This window comes from Phyllostomus hastatus, unplaced genomic scaffold (genome assembly GCF_019186645.2).
Source record: "Phyllostomus hastatus isolate PE091 unplaced genomic scaffold, TTU_PhHast_1.1 phas_scaffold_28, whole genome shotgun sequence".
NCBI lineage: Eukaryota > Metazoa > Chordata > Mammalia > Chiroptera > Phyllostomidae > Phyllostomus > Phyllostomus hastatus.
This window is the reverse complement of record NW_025334022.1, coordinates 5,280,463-5,299,452: the sequence shown is the minus strand read 5'-3', so window position 1 is coordinate 5,299,452 and position 18,990 is coordinate 5,280,463.

The following is an 18,990-nucleotide window of genomic DNA, read 5'->3' as shown; positions in this document are numbered from 1 at the left end:
CATAAATGTTAATAAATAGTAGACACCATCATCTCTTGGTGTTGTGTTACTATATACAGCATACTTGTATATATATGAGGGAAGACCCAGAAAAAAATGAATTTACTTATGAAAAAGTGTGTACTTATTCTTACATGTTTAAACTTCAGTCACTTTCAAAGTCATCTCCATTTGATGCAATACACATATTGAGATGTTTTTTTCTACTGCTCAAAACAGTTTTTGAACTCATCAATTTTGATGGTTTTTAGTGCTTCTGCCATTTTTTGCTTCACCTCTTACACATTGGCAAAAAACAAACTTTCTCAGGGAGAGATCAGATGAATATGGAGTGTGGAGCTCAGAGGTCATGCTGTTTTGGTCAAAAACTCTTTCTTTGTGGGGTGTGGGCAGGTGCAGTCATGAATTACCCAGCATGAAATGGGCAAACACATTGAAAGAGTCTTCAAAAAAATTCACTGAAGCTGAACTCAGCCTCTCATGACAACACCGGTGACCACACCAGCTGGTGCACTGATACAGATGGGTTTCTAGAACACTCACTTAGTGGGAAAAGCCTGTACTATAAGGGGCCTGTACTCCAGAAGATGATTCTGGATTTTTTGGAGTTTCCCTCATAATATACCCATATTAATATATTATGATTATATTATTATAGCATTATTTCATATTTACCATGTTCATATTTTGTCTTCCCATCTGTTTACAAGTGTTCTGAGGAGAGGGCACTTGTATCACCTTCTCCCCTATAGTGCCTTGTATAAGTGTGGCTCATTAAATATTTGCTGGAGGCAATATATTATAGTGGGAAAAGCACTAGAGTCTGAGAGACTTGTGTTTGAACCTTGACTCTCTTCTTAGTTGTTGTAGGATTTCAATCTCTCTGAGCCTCAGTTTCCTTATCTGTAAAATGGGAACTATTATAGTAGTACCAACCTCATAGGGATGCATTAAGGATTAACTAAATCAGTACATGTCAAGCATAACACAGGGTGAACATTCACTAAATGGTTGATATTATCAACTTTGTATCCCCTTGCATTTAGCTTAATAAATTCTTGAATTGAAGTGAGTGAACCTAGCTATCTTCCAAAACTTGGGTATTAGGAGTCCAGGCAGACATGTTAACTCCATTTACTCCTAGCAATCAAGAATAAAATATGAGTAATCTGCATTCTATTTGATAGGTCACTCTGAACTGGGGCACAATCCTCCAGAAAGCAACAGACATAGCCAACTGAATCACTGTAAAATCCTTTCTGTAAGGATTACCCTACCACCTCCCACCCCCCCATATAGCCATGGGACATAGTCCCTCACTAGTTACAATGTGCATCCTCTTCCTGTGGTGGGAAGAAGAAAGAGTTGCAGAATTACTGCAGCACCAGAATGTCTATAAATCCATTCCTTTTGCTCTTCAATAGCCTCTTCCCTTTTACTTGCTAACTACCTTTACTTACACTCACTTCCACTATAGCCTATCTGTACAGACTGCCCATCATACTTCCAGAAGAATTATGGAGAAATGGCAAGCATTGACTATTTAGGTCCAATATAGCACTGTATTGATGAATATAACACTCCAGGCCTGGACTAGAAGCCCACTTCTACCACTACTACTGTGAGACCTTAGGCTAATCATTTAATGTTAATGCGATACCATTTCCCCATTGGTCAAATAGGTACAATAAAAGTACCTTCCTCCTAGGGGTTTTGTGAGTATTAAATGAGTTATTACATCAGAACACCTAGAAAAGTGTCTGTCATACAGTAGGTGCTATATAAATATTAACTATTGTTATTTAAACATTTTTATTGATATAATTCACATACTACAAAACCAGAACATTCACGCATTTAGCATATACAGTTCAATGGTTTTTAATATAGTCACAGAGTTGTGCAACCATCACCAAAATCTAATTTTGTAGTTACCCCACAGAGGAACCCTGCACCCATAGCAGCCATTACCAATCCTGCCTCCCTTCCTAGGCACTGGTGAACAACTTTCTGTAGATTTGCCTCTTCTGGACATATAAATGGACTTACACAATTGGTGGTCTTTTGTGATGTATCTTCTGTCACCTAGCATAATGTTTTCAAGGTTCATCCATGTTGCAGTTTGTATCAGCACTTTATTCCTTTTTAATGCCAAATAATATTTCATAGTATGGATAAACCACATTTTGTTTACCTGTTCAGCAGTTAATTGACATTTGGGTTTTCACATTTTGGCTATTATAAATAATGCTTTTCAGAATATTCATTTACAAGTTATTTATGAAGATATATTTTAAATTCTCTTGGGTGTATACCTAGGAGTGAAATTGCTGGATCACATGGTAACTCTATGTTTAATGATTTGAGGAACTGCCAAACTGTTTTTCACAGCAGCTGCACCATTATACATGCTTTTCAGTGGTAGGAATGAGAATTCCAATGTTATTATCTGTGTTTTCTATTATAGCCATCCTAAAGGTGTGAAATAATATCTCTATTTTAAATTCACAGATCCCTGATGGCTAATGATGTTGAGCAACTTTTCATGTGCTTATTGGCCATTCTATGTCTTTTTTGGAGAAGTGTCTATTCAGATATTTGGCCCATTTTAAAATTAGGTTGTCTTTTTATTATTGAGTTGCAATAGTTCTTTACATATTCCGGATACAAGTCCCTTGTGAAATATAAGTTTGCAATTTTTTTCTCATTCTGTGTTATTTTTCACTTTCTTCAAGCTATTGTTATCAAATAGAAATTTATAAGTCCATGTATAATAAAGGGCACAGACTGTATTGGAGAGGATACGATCTAAAAATCAACTGAGAGTTACTTTTATGTATATTAGCCTTCTCTACTATTCTCCTTTGAAATTAAATTCAAAACAGATTAACCTTCTACTTGGTACCAGGCACTGTGAGGAATAAGATCTGGCCTCTGTTTTCAAAGAGCTTACTAACTTAGAGGGAAGAGAAGATGCAAACACTTGAGAGTTTCAAAAATTATAAAATGTTTAAATAGCAGTCACGACCACAATAAAAAAAATGCTACAAGGCATTATATGATTAAATGCAAAATGAATTGCATGGAAAGTAATTGCTGTGGGAACTTGAAGGAGGGTGAGAGCACTTGGGGCTGGGGTGGCCAGGGAAAGCTTTAAAGAGGAGGAATGTAAGTGCACTTTAATTGACTGCAGCTATGTCTGTGAAGTACTAAATAAAGACTTGGGGAGAAAATAAAAAATATTGAAGTTAGGCAGCTTAATAATTAAACTGATAATACCATTTCATTTTAACCTCAGCAAAAATCCCTACAGTTCCACATTCCTTAGGAAGACTTATGGCCTCTATTTAGTCCTGAGGTTACCAATTAGCAATGTAACAAGGCACATCTGGCTCACAGACACATTTTGTTTGGCCCAACTAAAAAATAGATGGGGAGGGGTGGGGGGGGCTGGACTGGGAGTAAAAAGGAGAAAACTGTATTTGAACAATGATTAAAATAAAATTAAAATAATAATAATAGAATTAGCTGTAAAAATTATAATGGGTAAATTTCACATAAAATATGTATTTTTGTTTCTGTAGAAAAATCAGAAGACCTGGCAAACCTGGGTTGGAGCATGTCCTCTCCAGTACCATGGCTGATTTCACCCCATGCTTACAGCTGCAGACTTTTCAGTATGAGATCTCCTAGAAACAGAGGTCTCTTAGACTAAAGGCTACCTCAAAACTGCATCTGCTTCTGTCCCCTGCCTTTGGGTATACATGGTATTATTACCCTTAATTTACAGAATATCAGTTAAAACCCATAGAGGCTGTGACTTACCCAAAGTAATAGAGCTATAATGTGGAAGAGGGAGAGCTAAAGCCAATGCTGTCTGCTTCTCAACTTAATGTTCTTTCAACAATATATCTATCCAGTCTAGATGCGTATTGCTTAGTAGCATTTTTCAGGTACTTTCTGGTCACTACTTGATGTTGTTGGGCAGTTTTTGATATGATAGTTGTCTCTTCCAAACTACATTGTAACATCCCAGAGTGCAAGGGGCCCATAGAGCACAGTGCTTTGCATTTAGTTGGCACTCACTAGATTATTTGCAGGCTCATTGATGAATAGGATTGTGAAGAACTCACTGTGTAAACTTCCTTCAAAACCAGGGTATGTCCAGCCCTGATCAGTGTGGCTCAGTTGGGTGTTCCACAGAGCAAAGGGTCACTGGTTTGATTCCCAGTTGGGGCACATGCCTGGGTTGCAGGTTCAATCCCTGGTCAGGGCACATGTGAGAGGCAACCTGTTAATGTTGCCTCTTGCATCAATGTTTCTTTCCCTCTCTTTCTTTCTCACTTCCCCTCTCTCCAAAAACAAGTAAATAAATATTTAAAAAAAAACAAGATGTTAAAATGTGCTTATTGTCCAGAGACAAATGTGTCTGGTACCTTTAAAGAAGTTGCAGCTTTATATCTGATACCAAACTATATACACACACACACATACACACACACACACACACACACACACACACGCACATACTACAAGTCCATCATCAAAATGACATGGTACTGGCATAAAAACAGACATATAGATCAATGGAACAGGGTAGAGAACCCAGAAATAAACCCATACCTATATGATCAATCAATATTTGACAAAAGAGGCAAGAACATGTAATGAGAGACAGTCAATAAATGAAGTTGGGAAAACAACAGAACTTGCAAAAAAAGGAAACTAGACCACCTTCTTACACCATATACAAGAATAAAATAAAAATGTATTAAAGATTTTGTTTATCTTTGCCTGAGAACATTTTTTCATTGCTGAGAGAGAGAGAGAGAGAGAGAGAGAGAGAGAGAGAGAGAGAGAGAGAGAGATTGATTGTTTGCTTTCTTGCATGTGCCCCAACAGGGAATCAAACCTGAAACCTGAGTATGTGCCCTGACTGGGAATTGAATTTGTGAACTTTCAGTCTACAGTACAATACTCCAACCAACTGAGCCACACTGGCCAGGGCTTAAAGATGTAAAACTAGAAGCCATGAAACTCCTAGAAAAAAACATTGGCAGTAAAATCTCAGATATCTTTCATAGCAATATTTTTTCTGATATATCTCCTCAGACAAGGGAAACAAAAGAAAAACAAATAGGACTATATCAAATTAAAGTTTTTGCACAACAAAGGTAACCATCAATGAAACAAAAAGACAACCTACTGAACAGGAAAACATATTCACCAATGATACATCTGATAAAGGGTTGATATCCAAAATTTGTAATGAACTCAGACATCTTAACACCAGAAAAACAAACAACCCAATTAAAAATGGGCAGAAGAACTGAATAGACACTTCTCCAAGGAAGACACACAGATGGCCAATAGACATATGAAAAGATGTTCAACATCACTAGTCATCAGAGAAATGCAAATTAAAACCACAAATAGCTATCACCACATACCTGTCAGATGGCTATCATTAATAAACCCACAAATGACAAGTGCTGGTGAGGATGTGGAGAAAGGGGAACCCTTGTGCATTGTGGGTGGGAATGCAGACTGCTGCAGCTACTATGGAAAACAGTGTGGTGATTCCTCAAAAAATTAAAAGTGGAACTGCCTTATAACCCAGCAATTCCACTTCTGGGAATATATCCAAAGAAAACCAAAACTAATTTGAAAGAATATATGCACCACTATGTTCATTGCAGTGTTATTTACAATGGTCAAGCTCTGGAAGCAACTCAATTGCCCATCAATAAATGAGTGTGTGGGTACATACACAATGAAATACTACTTGACCATACAAAAAGAATGAAATGTTATCTTTTGTGAGCATGGATGGACCTAGAGGGTATTATTCTAAGTGAAATAAGTCAGACAGAGAAAAACAAATACCACATGATTTCAGTTATATGTATATCTAAAAAATAAATAGAAACAGACTCATAAGGACAGCAGAATGATGATTGTCAGAAGGGGGTTGGGGGGCTGGGTGAAAAAGGTAAAGGGATTAAACAGTACAAACTCGAAGATGTAGATTACAGCATGGGAAATAAAATCAGCAATATCATGATAGGTTCATATGGGGCCAGGTGGATTCCTGAAGCATTGGGGTGACCACTTTGTAAAGCACATGATTTTCTTACTATTTTGCTGTACATCTGAAACTAATACAGAATAATATTGAATGTAAACTATAATTGAAACTATAATTGAAAAATTGAAAAATAAATTATGAAAAATTAAAATGAAAATTAAATTTGAGAAAAAATAGAAAGCAATGTTTTAAAAAGTATGTATTATAGAGTTTACTAACCTAAAAACTTTTCTCAGTATTTTTCTTTGAAGTTTTGCTTACCAGGAAGTGCCAAAAATGCACTCCTACAAATGTGTTCTCATCAAGAACAATTAATTGTATAGTCTTATACTTTTAGTTAATAAAGTCCAAGATGATTTCTTAAAAGTTTCATTTAAAGTGATTTGGTGGGGCAAATTGTTTGGTGTGCATAGCCTGAATAAAGGATAATCTTTACATATTTCATGCAAAGCTTTTCATCCTAAAGTGAACATATCAAAGGAGGGAATGAGTAATTTGTTTGCCAAAGAAACTGTCTTTTGATCTTTTGATCTAAGGGAGGAGCATAGAGGAAATTGTTATGTAGGCACATGTCCCTGAGATGTAACTTACTTTATCTTGGCTGTTTTCTGGCTGATAAGAGTAAAGATGAAATAATAGCAGTTGTAGCAAAAGTCGTTTAAAGCCTTGCCTTAGAAGATCAGTGGTTCTCAAACCTGAGGGTATATCAGAATTCCCTGGAAGGTTGTAAAATCACGCATTGCTGGGCCCTGCCCCAGAGTTTCTGATGCAATAGGTCTGAAGTGAGTGGGGCCCAAGAATTTTCATTTTAGAAAGTTCTCAGGTAATCCTGATGCCAGTCACTGGTCTAGGGACCATACTTGAAAGAACTATTGCCTTAGGTTAACAAAGCAATTGTCTCAAGAGAATAGCTAATTAGAGAGATCTGAGTGACAGTTAGCAATCAGAAGAAACAAAGACCATGAGGAATGCCTGTGATATGTGAGTAAGGAGAGCATTAACTGGCAAACAAAACAAAACAAAAACAAACAAACAAACAAAAAACAGAAGGGCTGGATTCCAGTGCCAGTCGTATTTTCTTAAGCAGTATCCAAAGCATAGTAAATACAGTTTAATCCACATGTTCCTGATTTATTTTACTAGTGTTTCCCAAATTACACAATATGGAACTCTACAAGATGTTAATAGGCATTCAATGGGATTTAAAAAGATACATAATCAAATAAGGTTGGAAATTTTTTAAAATATATTTTATTGATTATGCTATTATGGTTGTCCCATTACCCCTCCCTTCATTCCCCTCCACCCTGCACACCCTCTCCCACCCACATTCCCCCCCTTTAGTTCATGTCCATGTGTCATAAGTTCTTTAGCTTCTACATTTCCCATACTATTCTTGCCCTCCCCCTGTCTATTTTCTACCTACCATATATGCTACTTATTCTCTGTACCTTTTCCCCCTCTCTCCTCCTCCCACTCCCTTGTTGCTAACCCTCCATGTCATCTCCATTTCTATAATTCTGTTCCTGTTCTAGTTGTTTGTTTAATTTGTTTTTGTTTTTGTTTTAGGTGTGGTTGTTAATAATTGTGAGTTTGCTGTCTAAAATCTTACTATATATGTTTTTTATCTTCTTTTTCTTAGATAAGTCCCTTTAACATTTCATAAAATAAGGGCTTGGTGATGATGTACTCCTTTAACTTGATCTTATCTGAGCACTTTATCTGCCCTTCCATTCTAAATGAAAGCTTTACTGGATAGAGCAATCTTGGATGTAGGTACTTGCCTTTCATGACTTGGAATACTTCTTTCCAGCCCCTTCTCGCCTGCAAGATCTCTTTTGAGAAATCAGCTGACAATCTGATGGGAACTCCTTTGTAGGTTACTGTCCCCTTATCTCTTGCTGCTTCTAGGATTCTTCTTCATTTTTACCTTGGCTAATGTAATTATGATGTGCCTTGGTGTGTTCCTCCTTGGGTCCAACTTCTTTGAGATTCTCTGAGCTTCCCGGACTTCCTGGATCTATTTCCTTAGCCAGATTGGGGAAGTTCTCCTTTATTATTTGTTCAAATAACTTTTTCACTTGTTGCTGTTCCTCTTCTCCTTCTGGTACCCCTATAATTTGGATGCTGGAATGTTTAAAGATGTCTTGGAGGTTCCTAAGCCTCTCATTTTTTTTGAATTCTTGTTTCTTCATTCTTTTCTGATTGTATGTTTTTTTTCTTCCTTCTGGTCCACTCCATTGATTTGAGTCCCAGTTTCCTCCCCACCACTATTGGTTCCCCGTGCATTTTCCTTCATTTCACTTAGCATAGCCTTCATTTTTTCATCTAATTTGCGACCAAATTCAACCAATTCTGTGTGAGCATCCTGGTCACCAGTGCTTTGAACTGTGCATCTGATAGGTTGGCTATCTCTTGGTCACTTAGTTGTATTTGCTGTGGTGCTTTGATCTGTTCTTCCATTTGGGCCTTTTTTTTTTTTTTTTTTGTCTTCTGGGGCCTATTATGTATGAGGGACGGAACCTTAGGTGTTCACCAAGGCGGGGCAACCCAGTCGCTGGGTTGTGACGTTTTATGTGGGGGCGGGGTCCGAGACGGAACAATGGTGCTTGCTCTGCTCTCCATCGGACTTCAATCCCTTCTGCCACTTCCTCCAAGCAAACTTGGCCTTTCTGGTGCTAATTCCTGGGTGGGTGGGCTTGTGCATGTTCAAGGACCCCGTGGATCTCTCCAACGAACTCTCTTGTGAGGCTGGGAGTTTCTCCCTGCTGCTCAACCCCCACAGGTGTTTTCAATCAGTGCCCTGAGGCTCTATTTGCCAGTGCTGGGACTCTGGGTTGCGCGCAGTGCCTCATTTCACAATCTCCGCCTTGCTGGGTCTGCGGGTTGCCACCCTGAGCCTGGGGTCTGCCAGCTGCCGCCTGCGCGCCCAGTGTCCACTGCTGCAGTCTTGTGCACCTGGGATGCCTTACATGCCTGGTCCCACTGCTCTTTGTGCTGTGACCCCTCTCAACCCACCTGCCCGACTCTGCCCCTCCTACTGGTCTGGATGAACATGTCTATTTTAAATCCTTGGTTGTCCAACTTCCATACAGTCCAATTTTCTGTTGGTTCTGGTTGTTATTCTGTTTCTAAATTGTTGTTGTCCCTATCTTAGTTGTGCGAGGAGGCACAGTGTGTCTACCTATGCCTCCAACTTGGCCGGAAGTACAGGTTGGAAATTTTTGAGTTAAAACTGAACAGGGCTCTTACTTCAAGTCTTCTTAGAGCCTCTAAAATGCTAGCATGCACTGGAAATTCCCAAAGGAAGATCGAAAGGAAGGGTAGCATTTTTCAGATTTAGTCGACTGAGTATCCTGTATTAATTCCTGGCTAATTTCCTGTAGAGTATGGCTTGAGAATATTCATAGGTTTACATCAAAGTGCCAGAACATTTTATCAGTGGGTGATGTCACTGGTAACAATGGAAAAGCACTGGAGTAGGAGACAAAAGATTGGAACTTTGTCTTGTTTTAGCCACTTAATTCTACCACAAGTTGACTTGTTCCCATGAAGATGAGTGTGACTGAAATATTTCATTTCCTTTGCAGATGGTGGCAGCTAGTAGCTATAGCCAACTTGCACACATACACACATGTTTTTAATCAGGAATTTACCATACCCTGAGGCTATTCTATCTTCAAAGCCAGAAGGGTGAGAAGCCTTATGCTGACAGTTTGATGGATGGAAGGAAGGAAGGAAGGAAGGAAGGAAGGAAGGAAGGAAGGAAGGAAGGAAGGAAGGAAAGGAGAGAGGGAGGGAGGGAGGAGAAGGAAGGAGGGAAGGAAGGAAAGAAGAGACAGATTATTGCAGACCCTCATTCCAACTGGAAGGAATAGCTGAGAAGCATAGATATATCCTGTGTTTATTCTATTCTTGGTTCTCAGAAAAAGTTTTGTTTTACTAAGGACACGGAGTCAGCTTGTTTGTTTACCACAGAGCACTGAAAGTGTGTCTGTTCCCTAATTAATCATTTAGTTGTTTTTTTTTTAACTTGAACGAAATACAAACTTGACCCAATGGAGAAACACTGCAAGTTGTATGTGGCAGGATGCCACAATATATCTACATTGATATATAGATAAAATACATGCCCACATTTTAAAAACTCATTTGAGAACTAGTTGATGAGATTTAAGATTCAATTAATACTTGCTGAATTTCTACAAGGTACATAAATATATGCAACATGGTATCCCTAGTAGATCCATGTGAAAACTTAAAAAAAAAACAAGGGTCAACTCAGGTTTAAAGGTAAAATAAAATATTTATAAGTTTTATGTCTTTTTTATTTTTATTGAATTTATTGGGATGATATGGGTTAATAAAAATTATATAGGTTTCAACTCTACAGTTGTATAATACACCATCTATATATTGTACAATATTGTGGACTCACCACCCAAAGTCAAGTCTCCTTCCATAACCCTTAATCTCCCCTTCACCCTGTTCTACCTGACCCCATCCGCTTTCCCTCTGGTAATCACCATACTGTTGTCTGTGTCTATGAGTTTGTTTGTTTTTTTTGCTTAATCTCTTCACCTTTTTTACCTATCTTCCCAACACCCTACTTCTTGCTTCATTGGAACTTTATTTACAATAGCCAAAATTTGGAAGTAGCTCAAGTGCTCATCAGTAGATGAGTGGATAAAAAAGCTGTGGTACACTTACACAATGGAATACAAGGTCTGTCTGGAAAAAGTCCAGCCATTGTTAATATAATGAGAACAGTTTGTGTGACATGGATATGATCTGGCAGCCAAGGTGATTGGACTGGAATGCACATGTGTGAACAATGATGAATTCACTGTACTAGTCAGTGGGGGCAGTAGACGCTATTGAGTGAGCATGTGTACTGTGTGGCTGTTGCCTTCAAAATGACTGAGTGGGTATAGCAACAAATCTGCATCAAATTTTGCATTAAGTTGAATATTCCTCCATGGAAACTATTTGGATGATTTAGAAGGCCACAGCTATGAGCAACTGGTGATTGGCAGCTTCATTATGACAATGCACCCACTCATGCATTACATCTCATGCAGAGATTTTTGGCAAAACTCTTCAAATCACCCAGATGACTCAGCCCCCACTACAGCCCAGAGTTGGTGCCCTGTGACTTCTGAATTTTCCCCAAACTAAAATCACCTTTGAAAGGGAAGAGATTTCAGACCATTGACAAGCTTCAGGAAAATATGCTGGGGCAGCTGATGGTGACTGGGAGAACTGTGTGAAGTACCAAGGTGCCTATTTTGAAGGGGACTGAGGCATCATTGTCCTATGTACAGTGTTTCTTGTATCTTGTATCTTCTTCAACAAATGTTTCTATTTTTCATTTTACATGGGTGGATACTTCCTGGACAGATCTCATATTACTCAGCTGTGAAAAAGAAGGAAATCTTTTGTGATAGCATGAATGGACCTGGATGGAGAACATTATGTTCAGTGAAACAAACATTCTGTCTTATTTTTAAATTCAAAGAAAATAATATTTCATGACATGGAAAATATATATTCTAATAACTCTAATTATCTATTTGATTACATGGCAGAATGAGAACATTAGCACTGCTTTTAAGTAAAATATTTGAGAAGTGAAAACTCAAAAGTAGCTTCTTAAACTTTTATCTTGAAATCAGATCTCCTGTATATCTTAAAGCTAGGTGAACTAAACATGCTCAAAACGGTCTTAGGGGACTACTCATGGCTACAGGCCCCTAACACACAAGGATAAATAGAAATCACACATGCTGTCATTCAGCACAATGCACATGGCACTGCTGAATTCTTGGATCATGTCTAGCTCTAGGAGGGGTTGAGCTGAATTGACTAAATTGTGTAGTATCCAAGCAGCTGGTTAATTCAGTCAAACAACCTTATCAGTCAAGTCAAGAAGGTGAAATTTGTTTTTCATCCAGATTTTGACCATAAGATCTTTCAAGAAAGAAGCTTCCTGAGTGTCCCTTGCAAACCCTTTGTGTAGTATGCCTCTTTTCCATGACTGTTGAAAGTTATTCCTTCAGCCAGCCTCAGTGGTGAATAGTCACTGGCTGCTACTCTCTTCTATCCACTTTTTGTCAACTAGAACATGGTTATTCAGATTAATCTTAGCTTCAGAAGGAGACTGGTTCACTGTGGAGTGGGAAGAGGAGAGAATCATTGTAAATCTCTTTCTCTTTGCCTATTCCCTTTTACAATTTTAAGTTACTTTCTATTGCTCTGCAGTTTTAAACTGTGTTCTGAAAACTCTGATTTCCTATGCTGATTTTTAGTGTTTCTACTGAACTTTTCTGGGTTTGCTTTTATAAAATGAAATCCTCTTGTTTGGTTTTTCATGCAGACACACTGAGGCCGTGAATGTCTACTGATTCAATTCAGAACTACAATTAAATAGTGTAATAAGAGTACATGTGGCTTCCTCATGGGCCCTGGACTCTTGTATTCATGGGCAAGCCATTGTTTCCCCAACCATCATGCTCAGGGATTTTTCTGATAAGTAGTATAATATCAATCATTTATCTTCACCTTCTGATGTGTTCTCATAGTAACCACAATTTTCTATGTAATCATTGTAGCCCACCAGTTCTGCTTTAATGTAGAAAATGTGCAAATTCCTTTGCTTGGGTTACAACTCCATGGCAGTGGCAGAACCATTTTAAGAATGTCTTCTGTCACAATTTTCCCTTTGTCCTACTCCTTCCATTTTTAACTTCGCACTGCTTCCATATATTTCCTCATAAAAGAGTCATCTGAGTTGTTTAGTGGGAAGCCATCTATATATACAAAGCCATAATATGTGAAAGAAAAGGAAATACTGTCAACTCTCTCATACCAAACACATATATATTGGCAAGTAGTGCATGGACCAAACAGCCTAGTCATTGAATAATATCATCTCTTTCTTTTTTATTTATTCATATCTTTTGGAATCATACAGACATGGTTAGTTTTTTCCCATAATTTTGTCAGACTAAAAAAAATATATATACTTCTCATTTGATGAACAAATATCAATGAACTCTCTATTCAGAAAAGCAAACACATAATGTTTCACCTAGACCAGGGGTGTCAAACTCAGTTTCACTAGAGGCCACATCAGCCTTGTGGTTGCCTTCAAATGGCTGAATGTAATTTTAGGACTGTATAAATGTAACTACTCCTTAACTGTCAAGCAAGAGCTCAGTGCTGTTTGTGGGTAGAAACAAGGTGCCGGGCTGGATAAAACAAGGTGGATGGCTGGATTTGGCCCATGGGCCTTGTGTTTGCTACCTGTGACTTAGACCAGTGACACTGAATTAATTCCCATGGGAGTATTTTTCACATCCTCATGAATCACAGATGACTTTACAATGAGCCATGCTTATAGGCTAGAATGCCAAATGAATTCATATTGATTAGACATTAAAATAACATGTTTAAAAATGCATGGTCTCACATCAAATATAAGGCAATCATTTATCTATCAGCTTCAAATATAGGTGGAAGGAAATAGGGTTCAAAGCCCAAAACATAGTAAAAGATTTAAGCATTCAACTTTCCAAAATTTTTTTAATCTGTGTTTGGTCAAAAACTTATAGTCAGGTCATTGTGCCTGGAGTCTATAAAAGGTACCCATGAGTTACAGAAAGTTGACTCAGTTGGCGTACCAAGCTATTGACCACTTTAACCCTCAGAGGGACTGGGAAGGGGCTGGGGAAGCAAGGGCCCTTGGGCCTAAAAATATAATTTCTATGAATTCCATGAAATTAACAAGCCTGGGAAGCACTGAGGAGGCATCAATCAAAATATTTCATGGTGTGTGTGTGTGTGTGTGTGCACGTGCACATGTGAGTGTGAGCATGTGAGCTGGGGTGTGGGATGTGGGTAGAATAGGAAACATAAGGCTGGAAACATGTACAATACATGCAAGGGCCTGGGCCTTGGCCTCCCTGCTGAAAGTGCTTTATGGGGCATGTGTTTGCAGGAAACTTGCTTCTGGATTAAGACCACAGTTGCACCAATTGCACATTGCCCTTCTATTGCTGGGACTTCCTCTGATGAAGACCACATGTCCCGGGAAAACAAAAAGGCAGTGGAGAACTTAAGAGTTCTGTCTGTGAAGTCCACTGCCTGGGTTCAAACAATGGTACCACCAATAATTGGTGGGGTCATTTTGGGCTAGGTAACTTCCCTAAGCCTTACTTTTTTTCACCTATAAAATGGGCTAATAATGATACCTCATAGTTTTGTGAGGAATAAATGAATTAAGGCATGTAAACTCCTTGTCCCAGCGCCTGACATAGAGCTGGCCCCCATTCAATGTTGGCTATTATGATTATTGACCAATTACTAGGTAAATTATCTTCATTCTTGATCCCCATAATGACCATATGAGGCAGATACTACCATTCCTTATTTCCATTTTACAGGTACCCAGGCTGAAGCCCAGTGTGACAAATTGCTCTACCCAAGGCCACACCATGAGGAAGAACAGAAAACAGGCTTCAAGGCCCTCCCTCCCTTACTCCCACTATCATCACTCCTCCCATGCTTCTAAAATTTCCTCTGCCAGGTCAAGAACCTGCATCCCTGCAGGTTCCAGGTATAGAGAAAACTCTGGAAGATTTTGAGATGGGCAAAGAAGTCACTGAATATCCTTTCAATGTAACTGCAAGCTCAGGGGATTGTACAAGTCTGGTGTCTGGTGGAATATAATTGATAATTCCTTTGAATGTTGACACTTTTTTCTTTTTTAAAAATTTATTGTTATTCAGTTACAGTTGTCCTGCCTTTTTCCCTCTTGCTCACCCCAACCCTGTTTGCCCAACTCCCACAGTCAATACCCCTCACCATTGTCCATGTCCATGAGCCCTCTATTAATGTTCCTTAGGCTACAAGAATACCCAAAGAAGCTAACACTAAGACACATCATAATTTTTTTACTGTTGTTCAATTACAGTTGTCCCCATTTTCCCCTCTTTACTCTCCCCTGCCCTACCCATCCCCACCTTCCACACTCAGTCCTCTCCCTCATTGTTCTTATCCATGAGTTCTTTATACATATTCCTTGACTTGATCCTTCCTCTTCTTTCCACCATCATCCCCTTCCCCCCTCCCCTCTGGTCACTGTCAGTTTGTTCTTTATTTCCACATCTCTGGTTCCGTTTTACTCATTTGTTTGTTTTGTTGATTAGGTTCCATTTACAGGTGAGATCATGTGGTATTTGTCTTTTACCACCTGGCTTACTTCACTTAGCATAATGCTCTCTAGTTCCATCCATGGGTTGCAAAGGGTAGGAGTTCCTTCTTTCTTTCTGCTGCTTTTTTCTTATGTTACATCCATTTGGAAATTCATTTTAGCATCCCTTAACTGACTACAAATGCATGCTATTTTTAATTCTACTTTGCACCCCTGTGCTATGTCACTAGCTTCCTCATAAATGAGTTAAATAAAACCTTCAATATGTGTTTATTTAAAACAAACAAACCATGGCCAAGTTACATTGCTCTTGTAAAGGAAGGTTCTTCTAGGAATCATCCCCGCTTCTCTTCTCATCCTCCCTCCCCATGGCCTATAATGGCCTGAGAGCTACTTCCTATGAAGCCACACTCAGAGACAGCAGAGAGCCAAGGGCAAGAATGCTGATTGGAGGATGAGGAGGCCCGCAGCCCCTTGACAGCTTTGGAGTGTACATTGGACATGGTAGATGATCCATTTACTCTTTCCTAGTTTCTGTCCCTTCACCTGGAAAATGGAATCTGTAAACTGTATCACAAAGTTGCTGCTACATTTTACTTGGTCTTCAGGGAAAGCAGGCCATCCCTCTGTAAATCCAGTGAGCATATACAGAGCAGTTGGGGGCTGAGCATGATTCATCCAGCTGTCGCAGGCTCACACTGCAGTGCATACTCCCAGGCTCATACTCTCAGATCCTGAGCTAGTGACTGGGATCTAGAACAATGCAACACCAAAGAACCTGCACAATTCAAGGGCACCTTCCAGATAACTGCTTGGATTTAGGCAAAGCATTTTGCCTGAAAGATGAAGAATGTATGGGTTGCTTCAGGGGAGCTTTGTTGGAATTAGCTTAAAACCTTTGGTGTGAGCCCATAACTGGATTTCCTTCTTGGGTTTCCTCTAAAATCCTAGGCTACTCAAAGGCCACATCATCTGGGGCCTCTGTGTTTTCCCTAGCCTGGTGGGAAGGTGCATCATGTCTTTTGCCTCAGGGCCCGTGTTACAGAGGAAAGCACACAGGACCCTGTTTGCTGGATTATCAGGCTGTGAATCAGAGAGATCTGAACTCCTGTCTCCCCCTTTCAGCAGGGCGTAGGATGGACTCTTTTCTCTTCTTTCTTACCAATGGCAGTGCCCAGATTTAGGAGGGCTTACCTTGTGCCTGGTAGTGTGTAAGCACTTTGCATGCATGACAGATGAGGGAATGGAAGCTCAGAGCATGGAGGTGACTTGCTCAGGGTCACACTGGTAGTAAGTTGGTAGAGCCAGAAATCAATTTTGAGGCTGCTTGTTTCTCACCCAAATTCAATTACACAATCTTATGCAGCTGTTGCGTGGGTCACCGGCCAGCAGTGATCACGGAACGCTGTGGATGGCTCGACGATGAACACGCGAGAAAAAACACACATGCACAGAGACAAACTAGTTTCTGTGGAGAAGTAGGGACGAAATGGCCACCCCTTCTAATGAGGAGCGCGCTGATTTACCGTCCATACCTGCTTTTATTGGGCTCATTCTGCATAATAATTCAGGTAAAGTACAGTACTCATTAGGGGGAAGTAAGGAACCATAGAAAACAAAGAACTCTGCCGGTCTATTGAGTCGGGGGTCAAAGAGCTGTAAGACTGAGGAACAAAATAACTTCCTCCTAAGACCCTTCTCATTCAACTGAGAGCATTCTAAACAAAGAAGGTTTCACAGTAATTTACATGTTCTTTCTTAGGCCTGATCACCCTGGGGAATCCGCACTCCTCAGTACCGAGCTGCACCACCCTGTCATTGTTTCAGGCTTAGGTGGAGCAAGGGAACTAAGGCAACTGGGAGACAAGGAGGTTTTCTTCCCAGATGCTGAGAACTCAGGCTATGTCAAAGCCAAGGAGCGAGGGTCCATCACCCCCTTTTGCTGCAGCCCCCCAAGTCCTTTTGGGGGGCCTCCCAAAGTGATCGTGCCTGGCTTAGGTCATTCCCCCTGTGGGGAATCTTACCCGTCTTTGGCTAACCGACCAAGCTTTTGGGGGTTCAGTCATGAATAAAGCAGCAGAAGCAGCATTCCTGCCAGGAAGATAAGCTTTTGTCTTCTTGCTGGCTTATGGTTCCAAGGGCATTCCCTTAGCCTTAGCCTAGGTGGGGGTTTCAGCTTCTGATACCAGTCAGGGCGGTTCCCAACGTGCAGCTTTGAGGGAAAGGAACAGGTGAAGGAGGGAGAGGGCAATTTGCCTGTGACTCCAGAATGGCCCAAGGAAGCTCAGGAATCTCCTGGAAATGAGGATTGGGTGGTCCTATCTGAGATGCTCAGGGCACTGGAAAAGCAGCCCACAACAGATTACAGTAGTTCCTACTGTGGAGGGCTTTCTACTTGCCTATCCACTGGCTACAGTGGCAGAGGTCACAAAAAGAGATTTCCAGTGTCCTTCTAGTCTTGGGTGGCTCCTGTCTGCAGGGATAATGGAAGAATTTATCAGAGAGCACTCTGGCCTTTCAAGCAGAAAGTTGCTTTAGACAAACAGGGACAGATTAAAAAGCATAGACAGACAAAGTGGACCTTTGTCATTTTTTCTGGAGCTAATATCTAAGGGCCTTTCCTACATTTAGAAACCCTGACTGGTCTGTTTTATGCTCCCTATGCCCTCTACTACTGAATCAAAATACAGGGCATTCAGTATTTTTCCATATGTATTTTTTGCCATAATGAATGATGTTGAAACTAGGTCTAGCTCTAAAACACATGCTTTAAAATATTTATGATGAAAAAATTTTTGAATACACACAAAATAGAATAGCATGACTCCCTATGTACCCATTACCCAGATTCAATAGTTATTAAGACTTTTCATGTTAGCTTTATTTATCTCCATTTCTTTTTCTCTTTTGTACTTTGTCTTAATATTCTGAAGGAAATCCAAGATGTTATATCATTTACTTCTACATAATTCATTTTGCATCTCAAAAAATTAGGGATATTTTCATATACAATGACAATATTATCATTGCCCTTGGCCAAAGTAACAATTTCTGTAAAGCCATCCTGTTGATAATAAAGATCCAGTCAGAAATGAAGGATACACTAATTGAAATAAAGAACAATTTACAGGGAAACAACAGTAGAGTGGATAAAGCTGAGAATCAAATCAATGATTTGGAACTTAAGGAAGCAAAGAATAACCAATCAGAACAATGAGGACAAAAAATAATAATAATAAAAAAGAGGGCAGTGTAAAGAGACTCTGGGACAAGTTCAAGTATTCCAACATTGGCATCATAAGGATGACAGAAGGAGAAGAGAAAGCACAAGAAATTGGAAATCTATTTGAAAAAATAGTGAAAGAAAACTCCCCTAATTTGGTAAATGAAATAGACATGCAAGTCCAGGAAGCACAGAAAGTCCCAAACAAGATGGACACAAAGAGGGCCACCTCAAGACACATTATAATTAAAATGCCAAAGGTTAATCATCAAATAATTACTATGTGAAATGTTAAAGGAACTTATTTAAGAAAAAGGTTGCTGGATGGGAGAGGGATGTAGAGGAATGGGTGAAGAGGTGAGAGGATTAAGAAGTATAAACAGGTAGTTACAGAATAGCCATGGGGGTGTAAAGTACAGTGTAGGAAAGGTAGTAGCCAAAGAACTTATACACATGACCCATGGA